The 21,866-nt window shown below is 41.7% G+C and overlaps 1 protein-coding gene across 14 annotated transcripts in view; it reads right to left on the bottom strand.

Annotated features, from left to right (window-relative positions):
• Nucleotides 1-21,866, bottom strand: part of LOC149240432 (nudix hydrolase 19, chloroplastic-like) — a 391,868-nt gene that overhangs the window by 171,260 nt on the left and 198,742 nt on the right. The window lies entirely within an intron of this gene.

The following is a 21,866-nucleotide window of genomic DNA, read 5'->3' as shown; positions in this document are numbered from 1 at the left end:
CGAGGCACCTAGGAAGGTTGCCCATTGTCACCACAGCAACTTTCCTCTCACTTTATGCTGGTTCTTTTCCAAACAAAGGGGCAAACCCTAGAAATGATAGTTTATGATACACTTCAGGAATAAAGAGATGGTGGACTGCCAAGACCAGTACCTATAGTAAGTAAATTTATTAATGTTCAACTGATGACCACAAAAGTAGGTCAATGCGACTGAAGAAGAGTACAGTGAGTACGACTACAATGTGAGAGTGCAAGCACATCTCCTAAAAAAATGCTAAAAATAACATACAGAGGGAGAAACCAGAGGTAGTGTTGCCAGGACATCTATATAAGAGACCATGGTATAATACAAAATACTCAACAGTCTGCACCACAATACAAAAGAATAATGGCCTGCTAAAAGGGAATGAGTGTGTGAGATGGTAAGGTCTGGCAATGGAGATAGAGATGTCAGGGACTCCCGAGTCTAATGACCAATGGCGAGGGATGCGAACAATTGGACGATGGAGTTGGGGTCAATAATCAAGAGGGTTCAAATAGTATGGTAGGCAGCATAGTTAGGTCGTTATAAGCATGCTCTGACCACATATATCTACTTCAATATGCAAAGAATTAGAGGGCCTTGTTAACACAAAAATCCACTCGCTAGAAAAGTAACTTGATGAACCTATGGTGGAAATTCCAGTATAACATTTAGGAGAATCTACCCAATAGTATCACATGCAAATTCCTCTCTCCATTTGGTTGGTGCTCGCCAACCTTAGGGGCATGTCCCTAGACTTGCATCTGCTGCTTTTCCCTGTATACCTACAAAACAAAATATAAAACAGCACACAAATGCTTCTTTGGCATGCAACCAAGCTTCCAAAGGGGTTATAAAAAAAATCTTTTACATATAGTGATGGGATTCTCTTCAACTTTAGTTTTAGATGATGAGAGAAAATTCAAAAGAAAAGTGCCTTTAGATGGCAGATTTGTTACGAAAACAAAGACCTAAGAACTTCTGAAAATTGCATGAGAAACCATCAAAACGCCAACAAGCACTAAAACCAAAGATAAGAGCATGACAAAGCTTTATTCTGCATATACAAAGAGGCTGATTGCTCCAAAGAGATCGATACAAAACCAATAGAATGTTGTTTTCTGTACAAGAAAGTAGAAGCTAGAACAGAGAAACAAAACAAGAGAGAGTATGTTGCTGCTAAAGAAGATCCCCCCCACCCCCAAACAATAGCAAGCTCCTTTTATCAAAATGTGAAATCAAATTAGCCTTGCATGAATAATTCCTGTTACCACAAAATCTAAGAGGGCCCTAGGATGGAAAATCTATGGGACTGCTACAAGATTAAGTGACAACAATGAGACAATGACCCATTGTCACCATAGCCAAGGTCCCTTGCTCTTTACAGACTTTCATCGATGGGAGGAGCCCCAGTATGATTATAATTTATGATCACCTATGATAGATATTCCAGGTTTGAAGGTTCAAGGTGATGGAGCTAGAGCTCATTCAAAGAAAGCCTCAATAAAGGTACGAGGCTTCAAAGAAGCAAACCGTTCTCTAAGAAAAACCCTAGAAAAGAAGGACCAAGACCTAGGGTTTTGACTCTTGAGGTTTCTCGATGGTAATAGGTAGTCACAAGGTCAAGTGTAATGACCCATCTCAAATTACAGGCAGCATAGGAATATTAACATGCATACAAGGCATGCATATAATAGCAACATATGCATGCATCGCATGCACTGTGCTGGCATGCATATTAGCTTATTATGAAAATTCCCAAGTAAAGGGCAAACGAATTAATTATTGAAAGTGTTGCACTCGAATTCATACCAATTTAATAACATAAAATTTCTATGCATGGAAAATGAATTAATTGTTAAAAGAATTAATTAATATCCTATTTTATAGTATATTAATTTCATTTCATTAATAAAATTTCAATTAAATAATAAATTATTATTAATATTACTATGGGACAAGATTAATTTAACTTCATAATCCTTGGGCAAGTCATGCTAAAGTACTTTAAAGATCCTCTTCTCGAAGTCAGTTGAAGTGAAAAAGTTCAAATTTCCAATTAATATATATTTAAGTAGAAATCTGTTAAAATTGGCAACCAGGAAAAAACTTCATGTGGGTCATCTTATTCATGGCTGATAATATTTTTATTAGATTCCTCTCGTCGAGAGGTGTAGGATTGATATAAAGATCATCCGATTCCGATAAGTATTCATGGAGATATCAATTTATTTTGATTATGGAATTATTATCAAGCTAACCTACAACTCATGTAGGCTCAGAAGCCCAACAGTCGCATCTATTCAAACACCAATGTTGTGTATAAATATAAGAGGACTTTTCCTCATTTGCACTCACTCTTCTCATCACATCTCTCTCTCTCTCTACTGCGCAGAAATGAGTCTCTTCTCTACGGCGCAGAAATGGCTCTCTCTCTCAACATGTGAAGCCGGAAGCTGTTGAACCTGAAGCTGCAACTACAGATCCAAAGATTGACCTGCGTGGCCTAGAAGATCTCCTCTTTGGCACTGCGTTGTAAGTCCATCTGGATCTCCTCTGAAAACCGCAACTTTTGGTGGTGGAATGAAGTCAATTTGACGAACATTTTGCAAGATATCGACTGCCCTAGTTTGAGGCGGGAAACCGCTGAAACTGAAGCTGCAACTGCAGAAGAAAAGATTGCCCTGCGTGGCCTAGAAGATCTCCTCTTTGGAACTGCGTTGTAGGTCCATCTGGATCTCCTATGAAAGCCGCAACTTTTGGTGGTGGAATGAAGTCAATCCGACGAACGGTTTGCAAGATATCGACTGCCCTAGTTTGAAGCCGAAAACTGCTGAAATTGAAGCTGCAACTGCAGAAGTAAAGATTGACCTGCGTGGCCTAGAACATCTCCTCATCTGAACTGCGCTGTAGGTTCATATGAACCTCCTCTGGAAGCCGCAACTTTTGGTGGTGGAATGAAGTCAATCCGACGGTCGATTTGTGAGATATCGTCTACCCTAGTTTGATAAATAAGCTGCTAATGCTGATGCTGTTGATCTAGGGTTTGCTACTGCTGATATGAATCAGATTTATTGTACTATTTCTCTCTGCTGAATTATTGAAGATAAAAGAAGATTTGATCAAAGGGTTTCCCCACACATTGTGGGGTTTGTCCCTGGCTAGCCGCCACATCTTGTGTCTCTTGTCTTGGCTTGTTTTCTGTCGATCGTTTAATGTTCTATCTGCACTTTACTTTATGTACATGTGATTGCTAATCTGTGGAATATAATAAGAAAAAGAAGTAAATTGTTTTAAGCATAGAACATACCTTAACTTAACATGGAATCGGAGTTGAGGTGAAGACAAAGCCCGACCAAGAGCAAGAGCAATCACCAAAGAGAAGATTGGCAAGGCTATCCTAAAAGAACTATGGGTTCCTCAACACTCTTCCCTGCCGAAGACAAGCTCCGTGAGAAAGATGACTATCATGCATGGAAGACGTCTATCGATCTAACCCTAGAAGATCCAAGAGCGCTGGACCATGTAAGAGGCAATATTGTTGAGCCTCCATCAAATGCATCTGCTGCTGCATGGAACAAATGGAAACCGAAGAAGTCAAAATAGAAGATCATCCGGGACTCTATTGACAAGCACTTGGTGGCCTACATCTCTGAACTGGACACCTCCAAGGAAATCTATGATAGACTGGGAAATGGCACTCACGACTCCTGGAGGATTACCATCCGAATGGTACGTGTTGAGGACTACTCTTCTGAACTATAATGTAATTCCTGGTTTCGAGGAATTAATGGCTAGATGCATTCAAGAAGAAACAAGGGAAGAAGAGCAAGAAATGCCCATGCCTAAAGGTCTCCTGCTGCGTTTTCTTCTCATGCTAAGAAAATAAATAATTCCGGGACTAAATCAGAAGGAAAGGCTAGACCTAAGGGTGGAAGAAAAGGACGATGTTAAATCTGCGATAAAGCAAGTCACTATGCAAGGGAATGCCCTGATAGAAAGGACTCACACCGGGACGATGATCAAAATCCCTCTGATGGCAAATCAAAGGAATGACAAATTCAACAGCAAAGGTAAGAGGAGAGCTAGGGATCGAGGAAGAGGACAACCATTCAAGAAGGCTAGAAAGTCCAAGATGTATTAAATGCACCTGACCTCAAAAAGAACTTACTGTCCATCTCGACAATGGAAGACAAAGGCTACAAGGTAACCTTCAGTAATGGAAAGGTATGTATATGGAAAAATAATGTTAAAGATGCTTTTACTCTTGGGTTTAGTGTTGATTCATTATATTAGGTCGATGGAAGTCCGCTAGGTGTCATGTCTTGTGACACAACTCTTCAGTCCGAACTTTGGCATCGGAGGTTTGCCCACCTTCATTACAAAGCTCTACCCGATGCAAGACAGATGGTAACAGGGATGCCCGAATTCCAAGTAGAGAAAGAAGGTGTATGTCCGAGATGTGTCGAAGGAAAGCTCAAAAGGGGACCATTCCCCTCAAGCCAAAGCAAGACCTTCGATATATTACAGTTGGTTCACTCAGGCATATCTGAGGCTGGCATTAAGAGGGAGACTACTACACCACGTACTCTTGAGCAAAATGGTGTGGCGGGAAGGAAGAACCGCACGATTGTGGAAGCTGTCCAGGCCATGCTACATGATCAAAGACTTCCGAAGTTTGTATGGGATGAAACTACAAACACTGCCGTATATGTACAAAATCAATGCCCTCATCAAGCATTGGGTTCCAAGACTCCTGAAGAAAAGTTCACCGGTAAGAAACCTGATGTTTCTCATTTAGAATTTTTTGAAGCCCTGTATATTTTCATGTGCCGAAAGAGAAAAGAAATAAATTGGGTGCATCTGGAAAGAACGGAATTTTCGTGGGCTATGGTGAAAATACTAAAGGCTATAGAATCTATGTAGCCGGTCAAAGGGAAGTCGTAATTAGTCATGATGTCACCTTTGACGAAGATATGGCTCTCAGCAAGGCGAACAATCTTCCGACTTTGAGGAGCTCTCAAGAAGCCGACACCAGGGAACCGAAAGAAAAGGATGATGAATCAATGACTGATGTAGAAGAACCCATGGATCCGATTGATCCTCCTCCACATGAGCCTTCCTCTTCTAGAAAGAGGCCTTCATGGCTTAGGGAGCTACTTGATGATGCTAAAGGACATGCTGCACCCCGAGGAACCTTTCGTGAAAGTAAGAAACCTAATAGGTATCAAGGTTAGCTGACCATCATGAGCACGATCATACAAAATAAGCCTTCATCATTCTTAGACGCTATCAAGCATCAAGTATGGAAGGATGCTATGACCGAAGAATATGAGTCTATCATGAAGAATGATGTCTGAGAAGTAGTTCCCAGACCCCAGGACAAGACAGTTGTTACTTCCAAATGGCTTTACAAGATAAAGCATGCAGCAAATGGAAGTACGGAAAAGTATAAGGCTCGTTTTGTTGCTCGTGGTTTCTCCCAGAAGGAAGGTATAGACTATGATGTGATATTTGCACTTGTTGCCAGATATACGACCATCCGCTCGATCATAGCCCTTGCCGCTTCACAACGATGGAACCTACATCAGATGGATGTCAAGACTACGTTCTTACATGGCTCGATCAAAGAAGAGGTCTACGTGGAGCAACCCGAAGGATTTGAAATTTATGATCGAAAATCCCATGTATGCAGGTTGAAGAAGGCTCTCTATGGGCTAAAGCAAGCACCCCGAGCATGGTATGAGAGGATCGACAGCTACTTGATGAAGTTGGGATTCACTAGGAGTGAAGCCGATCCTAACCTTTAGTTTAAGGTTGAAGATGACAAGCCTCTCATACTAGTGTTGTATGTGGATGACCTCTTTCTAACAGGTGCAGACCCTCTCATTCACAAATGTAAGAGAGAATTGGCTTCTGAATTTGAAATGAAGGACCAAGGACTTGAAGTATGGCAAAAGCCAAGGGAAATTTTCCTATCTCAAGGAAAATATGTGGTAAAGATATTGGAAAGATTTGGTATGATGGACTACAAGCCTGTGACGACCTCGAGGATGTTAACTTTTAGAAGTTATATGGTAGTGATGTCGGACTAGATTTGGGAAATGCCTCTGAGTTTCAAAAACTCATTCGCGTTGATGTTCTTGGTGAACCTCCGTCCGAACATATGTTTTGCAGTTAGCACTGTGAGCTCGTATTTGGTTGAGCCTCACTGCATTGATGCCAAGAATCTTGTAAGATATCTTCAAGGCACAATTACTAATGGATTGAGATACACTACTAGAAATATGAAATTGCATGATTATTCGAATGCTAATTAGGCAGGTAGTGTGGAGGATCACTGGAGCACTTTTTAGTGTTGTTTCTCTTTGGATTCTGCTTCGATATAATGGATGAGCAAGAAGCAGAAGTTATTTGCCATAAGCACCACTGAGACCGGATACATATCTACGAGTATGATCTCGTATGAAGCTGCCTGGTTGGGGAAGCTCTTCAATGAGTTGTTTTGAACACATACCATTGTGATTCTATGTAACAACCAGAGGTGGGATTCAATTATTGAGGAATCCCATATTCTTCGATTGCTCCAGCAGATAGACATCATCTGGGATATGGTAAGTCGATGAGCAAGGAGGCTCCATCGCATTAAGTTGATGTACAAGTCGATACACCTTGTCAAAGCCCCGAGGAAAGATCTAATCTGTGATTTCCCAAACGACTTGGAGTCGTCAAGAAACCCTTGTACAAGGATCCTGCATGTTGCATACATTGAGCTCTAGAAGCTCTGAAGGCTTGCGGTTCTTACTGGAGCAACATACGACCACAGGGTGACTCACCCTCCGCTGGTGGTGCGCACTGGAACAAGATGACTCGCTCTCTTGTGGGACAAGATGATTCGCTCTCTTATGGAACAGGATGATTCGCTCTCCTGTGTAGCAGGATTGATGTGTTCTCCTGTGAAGCCTGGATTGAAGTGTTCTCCATGGTGATTGTAGCAGGATTGATGTGTTCTCCATGGCGATTGTAGCAGAATTGATGTGTTCTCCATGGCGATTGTAGCAGAATTGATGTGTTCTCCTGTGAGGCCTGGATTGATGTGTTCTCCATGGCGGCTTGGATTGATGTGTTCTCCATGGTGATTGTAGCAGGATTGATGTGTTCTCCTGTGAGGACAGGATTGATTAGTTCTCCTGTCGAGGCATCCTACCCATGCAGTCTGGGACTCATGGGAAGTACCTCTCATCTGATCAATGAGCAGGGAAATGAAGTTAGGGACCATAGTAGTATCGATGGACGCATCGTTGTATCCACTGTACTCCCTACGCTAGGATGACCTCCATTGATCTGAGATCAATGATACTGGTCTGGGACCAGTGGTAGGAGTTGTACCATATTATGACGCTGACTTCGGGTCGGCTGAGACTGGTTTGGGACTAGTGGTACATACTCCGAGACTGACTTCGTGTTAGTGCAGTACTGGTCTGGGACCAGTGAGAGTGGTACATACTATGACGTTGACTTCGGGTTGGTTGAGACTGGTCTAGGACCAATGGTACACTCTCTAAGACTGTGATACTAGTCTGGAACCAGTGGTAGGAGTGGTACTTACTATGAAGCTGACTTCGGGTCAGCTGAGACTGGTCTGGGACCAGTGGTACACACTCTGAGACTGACTTTGAGTCGGTGGAGGATGATACTGGTCTAGGACCAGTGGAGTTGTACTCACTATGATGCTGACTTCGGGTTGGTTGAGACTAGTTTGGGACCAGTGGTACATACTCTGAGACTGATTTTGAGTCAGTATGATACATCCTCGATCATTTCTTCTTCTTCATAATTCGGACAAAAGCAGAGCAGAATAGAACAATGCAAGCGCAGAGCAGAACAAAGCAAAATAGTATCGATCAGTACAGGGCAGAACAAGAAAAGCAGAACAGGGAAAATAGAGCAGAGCAGGGCAAGGGTCAGGCTGTACAGGGCAGTGCATTTGATGGATGAATAGTAACGACCGATACACAGATTGCAGATGAAGTTCTCCCTGGTTGAGAGGGAGTGTTAAAATTGGCAACCACAGAAAAACTTCATGTGGGTCATCTTATTCATGGCTGATAATATTTTTATTAAATTCCTCTCATCGAGAGGTGTAGGATTGATATAAAGATCATCCGATTCCGATAAGTATTCATGGAGATATGAATTTATTTTGATTATGGAATTATTATCAATCCGACCTACAACTCATGTAGGCTCAGAAGCCCAACAGTCGCATCTATTCAAACACCAATGTTGTGTATAAATATAAGAGGACTTTTCCTCATTTGCACTCACACTTCTCATCACATCTCTCTCTCTCTACTGCGCAGAAATGAGTCTCTTCTCTACTGCGCAGAAATGGGTCTCTCTCTCACACATGTGAAGCCGGAAGTTGTTGAACCTGAAGCTGCAACTACAGATCCAAAGATTGACCTGCGTGGCCTAGAAGATCTCCTCTTTGGAACTGCGCTATAGGTCCATCTGGATCTCCTCTGAAAGCCACAACTTTTGGTGGTGGAATGAAGTCAATCCGACGAACGGTTTGCAAGATATCGACTGCCCTATTTTGAAGCCGGAAACTGCTGAAACTGACGCTGCAACTACAGAAGTAAAGATTGACCTGCGTGGCCTAGAAGATCTCCTCTTTGGAACTGCGTTGTAGGTCCATCTGGATCTCCTCTGAAAGCCGCAACTTTTGGTGGTGGAATGAAGTCAATCCGACGAACGGTTTGCAAGATATCGACTGCCCTAGTTTGAAGCCGGAAACTGCTGAAATTGAAGCTGCAACTGCAGAAGTAAAGATTGACCTGTGTGGCCTAGAAGATCTCCTCATCTGAACTGTGTTGTAGGTTCATCTGAACCTCCTCTGGAAGCCGCAACTTTTGGTGGTGGAATGAAGTCAATCCAATGGTCGGTTTGTGAGATATTGTCTGCCCTAGTTTGATAAAGAAGCCGCTAATGTTGATGCTGCTGATCTAGGGTTTGCTACTGCTGATATGAATCAGATTTATTGTACTATTTCTCTCTGCTGAATTATTGAAGATAAAAGAAGATTTGATCAAAGGGTTTCCCCACACATTGTGGGGTTTGTCCCTGGCTAGCCGCCACATCTTGTGTCTCTTGTCTTGGCTTGTTTTCTGTCGATCGTTTAATGTTCTATCTGCACTTTACTTTATGTACATGGGATTGCTAATTTGTGGAATATAATAAGAAAAAGAAGTAAACTGTTTTAAGCATAGAACATACCTTAACTTAACAAAATATGATTTAATGTATCTTTAATTTAAAATAAAGATGACCGACTCAAGTAATAAAATATTAATGGATAAGGACAAGAATGATTGGAGGAAAAGAGGGTAGGATTTCTTCGGAGGAAAGGATCCTTCCCTACATAAAATCTAAAAGGAGAAGTGGGTTGGGGGGCACTTCTTGTTAATTTTAGATAACAATGGTATGTTCTATGCTTTAGAGCAATTTACTTCAATTTTTCTTATTAGCGCAATATCAATTTCCAGATTAGCGATCACATTAACATTGATAGTAAATGCAGATAGAACATAAACAATAAGAAAAAGACAAGCCAAGACAAGAAGACACAATATTTGGCAGACGCCAAGGAAAAACCCCAATGTGGGGAAAACCCTTTGATCAAATCTTCTTATTCTTCTTCAAAAGTTCAGCGCAAAGAGAGAGAGTACATCATACAAAATTTACTTGCCCAATCACTGTAAAACAGTCTAGTCAAACAGCAGTTAGCAGAATGCCCTAACAAGAAAGTCAACGTTGGTCAAACTAGCAAAAAGTTTCGTCCAAATAAGCTCGGTCAAACCCAGTCAACTCAGCCTCCAAAGGCAGTCTGAATCAGCGCAAAACAGTCCTGAAATTCTTAGTCAAAGTCATTCAATGCAGGTCAACGTTGCGATCAAAGTTGTTGCAGTCAACGCTAGTCAACCTGCCTAGAAAATCTCTGAATTAGTGCCAAAATTGGCAGCCTTCCCAAACAGAGATTCTCCCACAAAAACCGTAGTCAAATGAAGTCAAGCAATGCCCGGTCAACGCTAGTCAAAGTTGGCTGCAACTCGGTCAACGCAGAGAACAAAAATGCCCTAGTTAAACCTTCGCACGTGTGGAGAAGAATAGGCTGCCTGTGATTTGTATAACCCAATTAGATGAAGAGAAAGAATGGAATGTTGAGTTGTGAATATCCAAATGAGGAAAAGGCCTCTTCTATTTATACACAACGTTGAGGGTGAAGAGACACATTTGTTGGGCTTTGTGAGCTTACATTAGACTTCTGGCAGACCTTGACAATTTTTCCATAGAAGAAATAAATTCATAATTCCATTTCTACTTGTTAGAATGAGATGATCTTTGGATCAATCCTGCACCTCTCAAAAAGAGTTATCCAATACAAATATCATCTCCATCATATGAATTGTCCAAGGTGGAGTTTGACCCTAGTTGGTAATTTTAACACTCCCTCTCAACTAGAGAGAAATCCACCTGCCAAACCATCTGTCAATCTATACGATCTTTGTCATCACTGCTCTGCTCTGCTGAACCATGAACAAATAATGAAGAAGAAATGGTCGAGAGTGTATCATACCAATCTCCACTGATCCGAAGTCAGTCTCCATTGGTCCCAGATCAATATCAAACATCCTAGCATAGGGAGTACGGTAGTACACAATGTGTCCATCGGTAGTACTATGGTCCCTATCCTCATTTCCCAACTCATTGGCCAGATGAGAGGTACTTTCCATGAGTCTCGGGCTACATGAGTAGGATGTATCGGCAAGAGAAAATAAACCATTCATCCTGCTCATATGCCATAGGAGAAGGTGAACCACTCATCCTATGCATATATCAACCATAATGCGGTATCACAGGGAAAAGTGAACCACTCACCCTGTATGCAGCGCGCCACTAGGAGAAGGTGAACCACTAACCCTATGGTCACTCATAGCTCCAAGAAGTACCCCAAGCCCCCCAAAGCTCCTAGAGCTCAATATCCAACTCAAGTGGAACCCTCATGAGAGGGTCTTTCCACGACTCCAAGTTGTTCACGGAAGGTTAAGAATTTGACCTTCCCCAAGGGCTTTGTAAGAATATTTGCAACCTGTTCATCAATCCCAATGTGATGGAGCCTTGTTGCTCCTCATTGTACCATATCCCGAATGAAGTGGTACCTGATATCAATATGTCTGGACCAGTCATGAAACACGGGATTCTCAGAAAGATGAAACCCACTTTGGTTGTCGCAGTAGATCATGGTGGTATCTAGCACATGCCCAAACAGCTCACTAAAGAGCTTCCTCAACTAAACAGCTTCACAGGAGGCTGTACTAGCAGTAATATATCCGGCCTCGGTGGTGCTCAAAGCAACTGATTTTTGCTTCCTGCTCATCCAAGATATCGATGCAGAACCTAGTGAGAAGCAACATCCCGATGTGCTCTTATGATCCACCACACTACTAACCCAGTCAGCATTAGAATAACCATGGACCCTGAAATTCCCAGTAGTGTATCTGAGTCCATAGGTGATTGTGCCCCGGAGATATCTTAGAAGATTCTTGGCAGCAATCCAATGTATGTGATGAGGCTCGACCATAAATTGACTCAATGTATTCATTGGAAAGCATATGTCCAGACGGGAGTTCACTAAGAACATCAGGGCCCCCATGAGTTGACGATACTCAGAGTCAGAAGGATTTCCCAAATCAGGCCCAACAACACTTCCGCATAACTTCTTGAAGTTAAGTTCCATCGGAGTAGTCACGGACTTACAATCCACCATCCCAAATCTTTCAAGTAGCTTCACAATGTATTTTCCTTGAGAAAGGAAAATCTCACCTGGCTTTTGCCAAACCTCCAAGCCTAAGAAGTAGCGCATCAATCCTAGCTCCTTCATCTCGAATTCGAAAGCCAACTCCCTCTTGCATTGATAAATAAGAGGGTCTGCACCTGTCAGAAAGAAATCGTCCACATAAAGTACCAAGATGAGAGGTCTATCATTTTCAACCTTGAAGTAAAAGTTCGGATCAACTTCACTTCTTGTAAAACCCAGCTTCATCAGATAGTTTTTGATCCTCTCATACCAAGCCTGGGGAGCTTGCTTCAACCCATAGAGGTCTTTCTTCAACCTGCATACATGTGTCTTTCAATCTTGAACTTCGAATCCCTCGGGTTGTTCTACATAGACTTCCTCCTTAAGTGAACCATGCAAGAAGGCGGTCTTGACATACATTTGATGTAAATTCCATCCTTGAGAGGCAGCAAGGGCAATGATCGAACAGATGGTGGTATATCGAGCAACTGGTGCAAATATCTCATCATAGTCCACACCTTTCTTTTGAGAGAAGCCTCAAGCAACAAACCTGGCCTTGAACTTTTTAGCACTTCCATCAGCTCCATGCTTGATCTTGTAGAGCCATTTCGAGGTGAGAACAAATTTGTCCTTGGGCCTAGGGACCACAACCCGACATCATTCTTCATAATCAACTCATACTCTTCATTCATAGCATGCTTCCAAACCTGGTGCTTCACAGCTTCTTCGAATGTGCAAGGCTCAGTCTACACTTTGAACAATGGTTCTCATGGCAACTAAGTACCCTTGGTACCTATTCAGCATCTTACTTTCACGAAATGTCCCCCTTGGTGCAATATGTCTCTTGGCATCTTTGAGAGTGTCCCTAAGCCGTGAGAGTCTCTTTTTTTAGGAGGAGGGCTCATGGGGAGGTGGATCAATGGGATCCATTGGTCCTTCAGCATTGAACATCGGCTCATCTTGCAGTTCTCCTTGCTTTCCTGTATCTTCTTCTCTGTCCTCCCTTGGAATAGGAAGGTTCCTAATCTTCCCAAGGGCAGTATCTTCATCGAAGGTGACATTATGACGTATTTCCACTTCTCTTTGACCAAGCACATAGATTCTATATGCCTTTGAAGTTTCACTGTAACCCACAAATGTTCCTTTCTTCCCAGATGCATCCAATTTGCTTCTCTTTTCTTTCGGCACATGAAAATACACGAGGCTACCAAAAATTCTAATATGAGAAACATCAAATTTCTTACAAGTGAAAACTTCTACGGGAGTTTTGGAGTCCAATGCTTGATGAGGGCATCTATTTTGAACATACACGGCAATGTTGGCAACTTTTCCACATAGGAACTCCGGAAGGCCTTGATCATGAAGCATGGCACAAGTGGCTTCTATAATAGAACGATTCTTCCTTTCAGCAACACCATTTTGCTCAGGAGTATATGTGGTAGTAATCTCCCTCTTAATGCCAACTTCTTTACAATAGTCATTGAATTCATTTGATTCATATTCGGTTCCATTATCAATCCTCAATATTTTGATCTTCTTTCCTATTTGATATTCAACCAAGGCTTTGAAAAAGAGGAACCATGTGAACACTTCGTCCTTCTTTAATAAATAAATCCAAGTTTTGCGAGAGAAGTCATCCACAAAGATAGCATAATAAAAATATCCTCCCAAAGATGTCACAGGAAACATACCAGATAGATCAGAATGAACCAATTGCAAAATGTCGGTGGTCTTGTTATCACTTTAGGGGAATGGTCCTCTTGTATGTTTTCCTTTAACACATCCCTGACAAACATCTTCATGTTCTACTTTAAATTCAAACATACCTATTACCATCTTCCTTGCATCGGGTAGAGCTTTATAATGAAAATGAGCAAACCTCCAGTGCCATAATTCGGATTGAAGAGATGTGTCACAAGACATAGCTCCCAGTGGACTTCCTCCAACTTGATATAGGTTGTCAACTGTGAATCCAAGAGTAAATGCTTCTTTGAAATTTCTTTTCCAAACACATACCTTTCCATCAATGAATGTCACCTTGAATCCTTTGTCCTCCATCGCCGAGATAGATACTAGGTTCATCTTTAGATCGGGTACATAGAGTACTTCTTGTAGATGAATGGTGTTACCTTGATTCAATTGAAGAGTAACATTCCCCACTCCATTCACGAGATAGGTGGCATTGTCTCCAAGAATGATTTCCAAATTTATATCCTTTCCTATCATATTTGAAAGAGCTTCCTTATACCCAGTGAAGTGCCTTGAGGCACCACTGTCAATCAACCAATTTCCCAAGGTATCTGGAGGAGAGGCAATAGAGATGGCAGATATTAGATAAAATTATTTTTTCTTGTTATCTACAACATTAGATTCATCATACCTGGAGTTTCTTGATCTTTTGGGAGGTCGACCATTTACATGTTGAGTAGCGGGAGCATTCCTTTTTCCTTTCTTGTTGAACCTGCCATTTCTTTGATTGTTGTTGCCCCTAACATTGTTGTTATCATCATCCCAAGGTGTATCCCTTTTATTAGAACACTCCCTAGCATAATGGCCAAACCTATTACAAATGAAGCATTACCCTTTTTTCCATCTTTGAATCCCAATCTTCCTTTACATTGCTTCTTTGAACCTACATTGTTCTTCTTTTTAGCATGAGCGAAGAATGCAATAGGATCATTCCTATTTGAAGGCATGTCTCTCTCTATCATCCTTGTTTCTTCTTAAGTGCATCTAGTCAACAATTCATCAAAATCTGGAATCTGGTCATTGTTGAGGATAGTAGTGTTGAACACATCCCATTCACGAGGGAGACCTCCAAAGGTAATGAGAGTGAACTCCCTATCAGCAATAACTTCTCCAATTGATAGAAGATCATTTTTTATTTTGGTAATCCTCATGAAGTAGGGTTGGATATCTTCTCCTCTTCCCTTCTTTATGTCCTTCAACTTGTTCTTGAGAAAGAAGACTTGGTTTGCATTTGCTAGCTTTAAATATGCTAACCATCTTGTCAAACATCTCCTTAGATGTGCCCAAATTGGAGATGTAAGCAACTAAATGCGTATGAATGGAATCCCGAATGATCTTCTTAGCTTTGACCTCACCTTTCTTGTACTTTGTCTTAGCGGCAGCAGGTGGTGCATTGAAGAAGGTTCAGCAATCTTTCCATGCACATAGTCCATAGCATCATGCACTTCCAAAGTCAAGTCAAGAGACATCTTCCATGCATGATAATCAGACTTATCATTGAGCTTGTCTTCAGATTTGAAGTAAGATGAAGAGGCCATTGAATCTTGTCCTTATCCAACAAATCTTAGTGATTTCTTTTCTCACTCTTGCTTGGGTTTTGTCTTCACCTCAGTGTCGATCCCATGTTAATTTTAGATAACAATGGTATGTTCTATGCTTTAGAGCAATTTACTTCAATTTTTCTTATTAGCCCAATATCAATTTCCAGATTAGCAATCACATTAATATTGATAGTAAACGCAGATAGAACATAAACAATAAGCAGAAGACAAGCCAGGACAAGAGGACTCAAGATTTGGCAGATGCCAGAGAAAAACCCCAATGTGGGGAAAACCCTTTGATCAAATCTTCTTATTATTCTTCAAAAGTTCAGCAGAGAGAGAGTACATCATACAAAATTTACTTGCCCAATCACTATAAAACAGTATTCAAATAGCAGTCAAAAAGATGCCCTAACTAGAAAGTCAACGTCGGTCAAACCAATAGAAAGTTTCCTCCAAATAAGCTCGGTCAAACCCAGTCAATTTGACCTCCAAAGACAATGTGAATTAGCCCAAAACAGTCCTGAAATTCTCAGTCAAAGTCGGTCAACACAAGTCAATGTTGTGATCAAAGTTGTTGCAGTGAATGCTGGTCAACCTACCCAGAAAATCTTGGTATCTGTGCCAGAATATGCAACTTACCCAAACTGAGATTCTCCCACAAAAATCGCATTCAAATGAAGTCAAACAATGCCCGGTCAACGCTGGTCAAGGTTGGTTGCAACTCGGTCAACACAGAGAACAGAAATGCCAAGTTAAACCTTCGCACATGTGGAGAAGAACAGGTTGCCTGTGATTTGTACTAACCAATCAAATGAAGAGAGAATCGAATGTTGAGTTGTGAATATCCAAATGAGGAAAATGCCTCTTTTATTTATACACAACATTGAGGGTGAAGAGACGCGTCTGTTGGGCTTCATGGGCTACATTAGACTATTGGTCGACCTTCACAATTTGTCCATAGAAGAAATAAATTCATAATTCCATTTCTACTTGTCAGAATGAGATGTTCTTTAGATCAATCTTGCACCTCTCAGAAAGAGGAATCCAATAAAAATATCATCTCCATCATATGAGTTTTCCAAGGTGGAGTCTGGCCCTAGTTGCAATTTTAACACTTATGGACGAAAATTTGGACAAGTAGGTAGAAAATGGAGAATTTGTGAGATAAATTTTGTGAAATGATGAATGAGCCTTGGGGCTCAGGATTTTGGATATAGATCTATGAGATTTGCGCCCTGTTCTCAAAGGTTTTGGGCACGGGGGCCAAAAGACTTCGATTTTGAAGCCTTCTGGTTTTAGGATTCGGAGAGACTGATCCCAGACAGGTAGGGAGGAATTTGGTAGGTTTGGTACTAGGAGAACAACATCATCTAGGGATCAACACCAACTCAGAAAAACTAGGTATGCTGAAAAAATCAAGGTATGTACATATATCTAAATTGGTTTGTCTAGTTATCAAATTGAAAAAGTATATTCTGCTAGAAATGAAATTATAATTACAGTCCGTTAGAAATGAATTTAGATACACAAGCATATACTGCTAGAAATGTCATTACAATACCAAGCTTTACATCAAGGCCCAAGAGGAGAAAGAGTTTCTTATGATTTATTCCAATGAATACTAAGATCATACAACCCTCAAGGAGGTCCCCAGACTGAGGAGCTACAAGTTAGGTTTTTCCGTTGTAGAGCACATCTAGGGCACAAGATTCTATGGATGAAGAACCGTGAGAAATTTACCAAACTTGGAGATCTTCTAGACAAGACCTTAATTAAGAGCCCTGTGGTCATGGAATCCGCCAATTCACCCTCTAAAGAATTTTGCCTGATGCCCTAGCCTAGCCGTCCAAGAGGAAGGGGACCGAAAATTTAGAAGGAGAATTAATGGAGAAAGAGGAGTTTGATCACCAAATTCCTTGGACTAGTGCCTAGTCCTTTGGGCAATGGAGTCTTACGATGCTTAAGATAAGATAAAAAGTCTTCCCAAGGGGCTCGTTACCAACCTCAAACATTTACCCTCTTCAAGATATAATGGAGTTTCATGAAGAATCAAGGACATTCTTCACTAGGAACATTCATCATATGCCATGCATTGAATAGCATATGCAATACTTTATCGAAAAGCTTTCCAAACTTAATCTTCAACACTTAGGGCATAAATTCACATATTCTAGAGCAGAGATTCCACACATTAAACAATTTTCAAGGAAAATTTTCATCAATATTAAGCACTTACAAGAGACATGCAATATATCCATCCATCATTCAAGAAAAAGCTCCAAAGGAGAAATGTGAATTATCTTCCACACATCAAAATGCACTAAAAGAGTCTCCAATAGCTCCAAAGAAGAAGTGTGAGTTCTTTTCAAGAGAAACAATCCAAGTGTGATGATGATCTCTCACAAATGAACCTAATTTCTATTTATATGAGTCTCACTAAGTTGAATTAGCCTATTAGCCCCAAAAATATTAAAACAATGTGCAAGTGTAATGTTCCAAATTGAAATTTACAGCTAATAACGGACACATGAACTAGGCTATAGCAAATACAATTACAATTAAGCGTGCACCATCAAAAACACCAAGAAACTAGGTGAGTAAGCTAAGCCATTTTATTAAATCTGGAATAAATGGGAATACAGTAACAAGGAACAAGTGCACCTGGGCTTGCATAAGCAAGCTAATTGAAGCTCGGGTGAGATAGATGTCTCCCGTGAGTAGAAATTTCAACCCCCAAATGGCCTATGCGCTGAACCACTCCTGCTATCTAAAAATAGTTCAAATCCCCTATTGGACTACTCGGATATGTAATGATCCACCTACAATTACAAATAGAATGTGAATATTAGCACACATATGAGCCACCCATATGATAGCTACATATGCATGACGCGAATGTAATGCATTAGTATACATATCGGCTAATGTTGGACTCTATCTATGCTTAAGTTAATAGATTGATTATCGAAGTAACTCACCATAATACATACATATATATAGCGAATGGGGCCTTTTGATATATATATATATACCACCCATATATATCTATATATATATGATTAAGTCCTGAATCAAAGATATATGTATATAGACAACCAAAATAATAAATTATGAATGAAATTTAAGTAATGTATAATTTAATTTAATTATATGTTAAGAATAAAGTGAATTATTAAAAATTATAAATAAAATAAGTAACATATTCCATAAAACATTATATTAAACTAAATAAAAGAAAACCATAAAATAAAATCAATTCACTCAAAAGAAACAAAGTCGGCAACCTCAATGACTCACGTAATATATATACACTCATTTAACATAAGGGAGACAGAGAGACATTGCAGGCGGCATGTAATGAACAAGAGTCAAGGAGATGACAGATAGGGTGGTGGAGAGTTGGAGATGGTGGAAGGGAGCTTATAAGGGAGTCAAAAGGGGATTTTGAGGGGGGAATTTTTATTTTGGAGAATGGAGAAAACAGAGAAGGAATTTACAACAGAGAGCCACAAACTGACCAAAGATTACTGAACCTTGATTGTTCTTGATGCTTTTGGGCACAGGGGCCAGAGTGCTGAAATTCTGAAGTATTTTGGAGCAAGGTACCGAGGTTGTGCCCAGTTTGGTAGGGAGGTTTCAGTCTTTTGGTAACGGAAGCGGGAGTGGAAGCAAGTCAGAAGCATCTTCAACCACAGAAACCGCAGGTACTCAACATCAAATTGACAAATTATGATATTCTGAAAGGTTACACCCTATTAAAAATTTTAAATTTAAGGCTTTACAGGATTGACCTGAAATTGATGTTGTAGCTTCCTCTTAATTTTCCCCACAGGACCCAAAAGGGAATTGGTCCCAATCCTCTAAACCAAAAAACCCACAAAATGGAGCAAATTACCAGCAGCTACTAGCTGGGAAGAGACACCTGTTTGAGCCCTTTAGAGTGCTTAGAAAATTTAGCCAAATTAATAGTGGCCTCTCATCAACAAACCCGGAAAAACCCAGAATAGGTCGGGCCTAATTCCAACCTTCCAAAATTGGCCCCAAATAATGTGAGCACCCTCTATAGCTAGGTAATTCGTACTGCCTGAAGAATAGCTGCCAAAGCCCTTCAAAATTAGTTGAGAATACCTCCAAGAATTATCGTTGTGCCCCTAGTAATTTCCAGCCCCAGCTCCGGTTCAAGCCTCCACAATCAATGTGCTCCTCTAATGACTGCACAGGCCAACCAAACCCCTTCTACACTGGCCCGGGAAGAGGAATTTCGACTATATCTAATCCACTCAGCCAACCCTTCAGGCCACTACAAAATCGTCGCTAAGTGCCAAGAGAATATGTCTCTAAATTCTCGGAACCCATGTTGTCATGAAGCTCACTCCCCACAAGAGTGTGTGGTCCCTTACTGCGCCCGGCCTGCGCCTCAATAGCTTGAATCTCCCTGTGAAATCCCTCAAGAATAGCTCCAAGAATGTAGTAAAGCTCCCCTAAGGTGGCACTCGAAGTCCACCGAAGGAGTTGAGATTTCCTCTCGGAAATCTCGTGTGCTAAACAGCACTCTGCTGACCCAGCTATTAGCTTGAGCAAACAATGGTTCAAATATCAAATGAGCAAAATATCCCAATTGCTTCCCTCACCCTTCTATTTATAATTGTTGCCTTACCTTTCCTTGTGGGTCCCTCCAAATATTTCGACCTCCCTTCACAAGATTGTCTTTTCCTCCAAGGGGTGTGTATTCCTTGAGGGGTCGCCCCCACATTCCACCAATTCCACAATTCTTGTTTCCCTTTTTCTCTAAAGTGGGGCCTTCTCCTTACCCAAGAATCAAACCTTCCTTTGATTTCTCCATTCTCCTAAGTTGTGGGCCAAAATATTCCCCAATTGCCAAAATTACAAAAACATAAATTCTTCTTAACAAAACTAATTAATTTGGGGACATTACAGTCCTCCCACACCAAAAGTTGTTCGTCCTCAAGTAATGCCTAAAACAAGCACCCTCTCGATCAGCTTACCCACATAATCACTGCACCCAATACCAGGGTCCCAAATGTACCACCCAACCATCCCTAATCTTTGCCCTATGCTACCAGGGTAACAAGCCATCCTGGTCAACGTGAGGCATCACTTGCTCCACTCGTTGTCCAGCTCAGCATAGGCACCAAACGCCCTCTGCAGACCGCCACTAAGTAGAGCATCACGATGTTATGACATCTTGGCCATCTCCTCGTGAAACTGCTCCACTGAATAGTCCCTCTCATGCATTTCAGGAGTAGACTCTTGAAGTTGCAATCCAACCTTTATTGGGTTGAGCCCTCGTCTGCATGAGCCTCCCCTGATCTCCTCTGATTGATTTCCCTGCAATACAATGGAAGTCCCCCACGCTATCAAGGAATCTCTGAAACCTGATGGAAGATCTGGATGACCCTCCCATGTAAAAACCAGCTCACCCCATGGATAGTTGTACTGCTAAGTACTGTGACGCTAGAGTCCCATGCCCATCGCAGCAAGAAACTGTCTTGCTGACCTACAACACCCTAGTCATCACTGACTACCTAGCATGCTCGTACTAGAGCTTCCTCTTTGATAAATCTCGGCCATAATCTATGCGATGATCGAGGCTAGGCCCAACCTGCCAAAGTGACTCAACAGTGCCAACGCCTATCACTCCATCGTTGGCCCCAATCCTGAGCAACATCTGCCTCACCCTATGGTGAGGGCTTCGGTGATTCCCCATGTGTCTGCCTGTGAATGAATTAGTTCGCCTGTTATCTTAACCATGCTCACTGAGGAATGGACTATCCCACCAATCCACTGGATCCCTGGATTCCATAACCATACTGGAGGTCCACAACCCCCAATCCTCTCTACTTGCTGTTGTGATATGCTGCTCGCTGTTGGGACCCCTTTGTGCCCTGACTCTGACTCCTATAGGTATTCAATAGGTAGACACTGAGCATCAAGAACCTGCGTCGCGAATAACCAACTGCTCTGCACCTGCCGAATCACACAACAAGATTTGTTATCCCAGCTCCTGATGATGTGCCCGGGTACTGCCAGAAGCTTAGGCATCATCCTGCCAACAAGGACTACCATCCCCCACACCTCATGCTCACCTAACACCTCGCGCTAGACATGAAAAAGCACCATGCAACTCCCTCTCAATCAGCTCCCCAAGTGTGAGCCCAGGGGTGGAACATATGCTACCTCGACAATCAACCACGCCATCCCTAAGCCTATATCCGTCAACTCGTGCACCTACCAAGTGTCTCAACTAGAGAGGCTCCTCCCGGCCCATGACACGCGGTGTCTCATCCAACTGCCTAGGGTGAGCCTCTCATGCCCTACTGCCTGAATGGAGAGAATCAAGGGGACAACCAAACACTTTGTGAATGTAAGCAACATTGGAGGATGATGGGTGGGTATGTCCCAACACTTTGTGACTGTAAGCAACACTGGAGGATGATGGGTGGGTATGTCCCAAAGGGTATGATCAAGAGTCTTCTGGAATGCTCAAGGGTAATCCTATGGACGACCCTCTCTCTGCCTTGGATCTACTAATAACCCCCTCGAAGCCCTATCTCCACTAAACACGCTGTCCCCAAATGCTCAACAATGTCCTCATCGAAGCTAGGTGAGCTGCATCGAATGGTACACCTAATGCCCCTGTTCATAAGTTCTCTTAGGAGGCAAAGCTCCAA

This window comes from Pinus tabuliformis, chromosome 8 (genome assembly GCF_031772625.1).
Source record: "Pinus tabuliformis cultivar Carrire ecotype Pingquan chromosome 8, CPIR1, whole genome shotgun sequence".
Lineage (NCBI taxonomy): Eukaryota > Viridiplantae > Streptophyta > Pinopsida > Pinales > Pinaceae > Pinus > Pinus tabuliformis.
Note: the sequence above shows the minus strand (reverse complement) of the source record. Positions and strands in the feature narration are given on the sequence as shown.